This window comes from Poecilia reticulata, chromosome 10, assembly GCF_904066995.2.
Source record: "Poecilia reticulata chromosome 10, P_reticulata-male-v2, whole genome shotgun sequence".
NCBI lineage: Eukaryota > Metazoa > Chordata > Actinopteri > Cyprinodontiformes > Poeciliidae > Poecilia > Poecilia reticulata.
The window spans coordinates 3937236-3942085 of NC_088839.1; the positions used below are offsets into that span (position 1 = coordinate 3937236).

General features: G+C 37.6%; 1 long non-coding RNA gene across 2 annotated transcripts; it reads right to left on the reverse strand.

Moving 5' to 3' along the window:
• Window positions 1-1375: 1375 nt before the first annotated feature.
• Window positions 1376-4054, reverse strand: LOC145553110 (uncharacterized). Of its 2 annotated transcripts, XR_014089322.1 has the most exons (4): window positions 2518-4054; window positions 2099-2331; window positions 1880-1967; window positions 1376-1771 (listed from the first exon to the last, which is right to left on the reverse strand). It is a non-coding gene; the product is annotated as an uncharacterized LOC145553110 (long non-coding RNA). The 2 variants fall into 2 exon arrangements; XR_014089321.1 differs by having other exon boundaries at window positions 2099-2902.
• Between the last annotated feature and the right edge of the window lie 796 nt (window positions 4055-4850).

The following is a 4850-nucleotide window of genomic DNA, read 5'->3' on the forward strand; positions in this document are numbered from 1 at the left end:
TGAAAAGAACAACTATGTTCAGTTAAATTATGGATCCTCAGTCATTGGATAAAAAACAATGACATCAGAGTTCATCATTGACATGTGATTGGTTGGTTGATGTGTGCCCATTGGATAGCACTTATGTCTTCATAAATAAACCCCGCCCCAATCATTAATATTTTTAATAATAATAATAATACATTTTATTTGTAGGCGCCTTTCTGGACACCCAAGGTCACCTTGACATAAAAACAAGCAAATTATAAAATACATACCGGTGATAAAAACATTAAAACACAAACAAGATTTATAAGATAGTGCAAAGATAATTAAAGGCTATATGCTAGTTCAAACAAATGGGTTTTGAGTTTGGACTTAGAATATTGCAAAGACTCGATGTTACGGAGATCAGGTGGGAGTGAGTTTCAGAGTTTGGGAGCAGAGCGGCTGAATGCTGTGACAAGACGAGCAGGGGGAACGGTGAGATGGACAGAAGAAGAGGATCTGAGGGAACGGGTGGGTGTGGCAATGTGAAGGAGGTCCGAGAGATATGAAGGTGTGAGGTTGTGAATTACTTTAAAAGTTAGAAGAAGTATTTTATAGTATTTGCGATATGTGATTGGAGGTCAATGGAGCTGTTGTAAAATAGGTGTGATATGATGAATTTAAGGGGTCTGTGTAATGATACGAGCAGCTGAATTTTGAACCAATTGTAATTTATGCAGAGTTTTCTGTGGCAGACCAAAAAGTAGAGAATTACAATGGTCTAAACGAGATGAGACCAAACTGTGGACCAGAACAGCAGTGGAGTGCGGAGTGAAAGAAGGACGGAGACGGCTAATATTTCGGAGATGAAAATAAGCTGACCGAGTGATATTGACATGGAAGGCAAAAGAGAGGGTGCTATCGAGGATGACACCCAGACTCTTAACCTGAGGGGAGGGAAAAATGGAGGAGTTATCAACTGAAATGGAGAAATTGTCAAGTTTACTTAATTTAATGCTGTATTTTAAAAAATATATAAAAAATAAATGCTGTATTAAAATATATTCATTTGATATTGCTTATATTCAACATGTTCATATATGAGAAACATAAAAGAGACAAAGGAGTGTTTTTCTTTATTTCATTTTATTTTTTTTACTGTTTGCACACAAAATAAGACATAAATGCTTGTCCATTTCTCGACCATCTGGCAGTGTTTTTTTGTCCAAACATGATCAAACATTATGTTGCGTTCAGGACAGGCCCAACATCTCTCCTGAAGCGGAGACCTGACGTCTCTTCCTGTCTTGTAGTCCTGATGTCACTGACACCAGCTCATAGCTGCCATCCTCCCAGAATGCCACCTCCTTTGCTGCCAGTACTCTCTGCCTTCCTCCATCAGCTGTTAACACAGAACAGACAATCATTATGAGCTACAGGCATCTTTTAGTCATTATGAAACTACAGTGAAATTGTTTGGCAACTTCTAGCTTAGTATGCACACATAAGACATTAAAACAAACAAACAAAAACAAAAAAACACATCAATACATTCTTACAAAAAATAAAAACTTTAATGAAAAGAGAAAACACATGGAAACAATTGGAAGAAAAAAAAGAATTAAAAGCAGTTGGTAATAAATAGTAAAACATCATTCAACAAATTCTGAGGCAAATAATTTGCTTTGGTGGATTTTAATAAATCACAGTACTTTAATCATTCAAGGAATTGTGACATCTCTAAGTCTTATCTGCTTCTTTCTTGAGCTACATCTGGATGACTGGCAGTAGGTCCTGGATGCAGCTGGAAAACATTTTTGTGCATTGTCAATACATAGCATAATTACATTATGTACATAAGCAATATTGAAGCCTAAAATATTATCAACATTCTAAAATAGTAGATACTCACACACAGTTGCATCTCTGTCCTCATCACGGACATCAGAACGTTCCTGAAGAGTCTGATTGACACAAATGTGACTCCCATTCTGTGGAGTCTGTGGAAATAAATGTAAAATTAAAAAAATATTGTAGCAAATATATTGCTTTCTCAAAAATACATAATAAGTTAAAATTATTATCAACCAACCATTGTACAGTCGGGAATTAACGCACTGACTGTACATACCGGCGCCATTTTGTAGATCTCTACTGCTTTCCACACTCTGCCTTGCTGTAGTTATAACAAAATAAATAAAATAACCGGAAAATCAGTTTTCCTTACAAATATGCGAGTGTTCACTATTCACTAAATGTGAAATCATAACTTAGAGAATTTCACTTCGTCCTGGTGGACTCCGTAAGAGCTCGTCGGCACTGTGGTCTAAGGTCTGGCTGGTACGGCTTGGCCATTTTTCAGGTCTGAAAAAAATAAAAGATGCGAGTATTTTTAAGAGTTCAGAACATCACATGTAATAGAGATTACAATACAAAATCTCACCCTCCACTTGTTTTGGCATTATGAAAACGACAGACCGCTTTCTGTAGGAAACAAACAAAGCAACTTGCCTTGCTACACGTGCTCGCTATTCATAAAAGCTTTCTTACCGTGAGTTCGGTCTTGTTGGACCGCCGCGGTGTCATCTGTTGTTTTCCGCCGGAACATTGCTTAATATCAAAACGATACTGAAAAGGTAACTGTGAAATAGGACTTTTTCCACCATTTCACACAACGCACGGGTATTTTCGTTCATGTTGGGTGTAGGCAGTTAGCACTAGTTACCACCAGTGCAAATCTTCCTCTGGAGTTTAATGGCGGCTGCTTGACCGACTCTGAAAGCGCATTACTGCCACCCCCTGGACTGGAGTGTTAAATGAAAGTTGACAGAAAAAAATACATTCTAAAAGTTATTTTTTCAAAAGTTACGTGACAGTATATCTTATTTTCATTATAATTAATTGCTAAAATGTTTTTAAATGTATATGTTTATTTACTCAATTCTACATTGAGCTGTCTCCATTTTAGTTTATACAGAATATGATTCATAATCCGTGAGTTCTATTTAGTGCTTAACTAACAAAACTTTAAAAAAAGAATACACATGTTTATACTCTATCAGAAGGTATCACATACTTTCAACCATTTTGTTCTTCAATTTAAACTTGAGAGTTAAGCTACTGAATACTGAAAAATCTGCAGTTTCTTAAGTCATGTATTGTGATGTGGAATGGTGTCACTACCACTCCAATATAGCATGACTCTGGGTCTTTAAAGCAATCAGTGAACATTAACATTAGTTTGAATATTATTCACAAAAATACTTTATGTACAATGAACCACTCTGGAACATCCATCCATCCATCCATTTTCTGTACACCCTTGTCTCTTATTGGGGTTGGCATTTGGAGAGGATAATTAACCTGATGGTTATGTTTTTGGACTGTGGGAGGAAACTGGAGTACCTGGAGAAAACCCACGCATGCACAGGGAGAACATGCAAACTCCATGCAGAAAGACTGGGGCTGGGAATTGAACCCAGAACCTTTTTGCTGCAAGACAACAGCTCTACCAACTGTACCACTGTGTAGCCCCCACTCTGAAACATATTTTTTATTATTATTTTTGATTAAGTTGTGCAATTCCTCCCATCACAAGATAAATCTTCAGATAGGAGGAATGTCAAAGTAAGATCACGTTTCACAAAAGTCTATTGTATGTATTATGCATATTCTTCTTTTATATCATCTATTCAACCAAAACTAAGTTTTTCAGTGCTCCTAACACACATGTAATATGTATTTTAATGAATAAGATAGATTATTGTTTTAATATTCTTTCTCCAAACATACTTCTTCATGGTGAACAGAAGGTAAAATTGGTTAGCTACAACAGGAATGAGAGTCAAAAGGCAGTGCTCAACAGTTGATTTGCATTTGCATGGCACTCAGCAACTTCATTTAAATATGAAAACCTCTGCTAGGCACAAGGGGAGGGGGGTGATAGGGGAACATGCGTTTTTGCACAGCGTTTTTGACCATTTTTGGCAGTGCTCCACTCTGACAAAAACCTCTTGCCGAAAGCCCTCAATCTCCATGCCCACGGCAGAACAAGGTGTCAATAGCTGTCGAAAATCCCACTTTTCATCCTGTGTAGGCTACTTGTTAACAAGCTTAAGGTATTAATGGTATTAGCTAGAAGCTTGATCGGTGATTGGCTATGATGTGGCATGGTTATAGGCTAGCGGCAGATGAAAGTGACGTGGCAATTGGATGATGCAGGTGAGGCTGAAGAGTCTTCCGGTTTTAATTTACGCCAAGGCTTCATCTGTCAAGAGCACCATAACTCAAACACCAATAAATGTCTGAAGAAACAACTTGTTGACTAAACAAAACAAATAAATTTTAAGAATAAATAAATTTTGACAAACTTCACATCTATAATATTGTTAAAATAAAACCCGGTTACATATAAACACACACACACTCACACACTTTTTTGTCTCACTATCTTTGCAGATAATTGCGCTATCAATTATCTTTCCAATAATTGAAATTATTTCTGCAGCCAAATCATAACCCTATCTAAAACTCAAACTCAATTCACACCAAGGTCCTAAACGTTTCCCCTAACCCCAAAAACAGCTTTTCTTCTTTGGGCCCCACAAGGAGCAGTGGGTCCCCACAATATAATATGTGTCAGGAAAATGGTCCCCACAATGCATCAAATACGCACGCACACCCGCACACACGCACGCACGCACGCACACACACACACACACACACACACACACACACACACACACACATACAGTGTATAATTCCAGTATTAGTGGTGGTTTCAGCCAGAGTGGGGCAGGTACTTAACACTGAAAGGACTGAAATCACTTCCCAGGGGAGCTTTTATACAATGTGGGAGTATGAGTGTGTGTGTATGTCTGAGA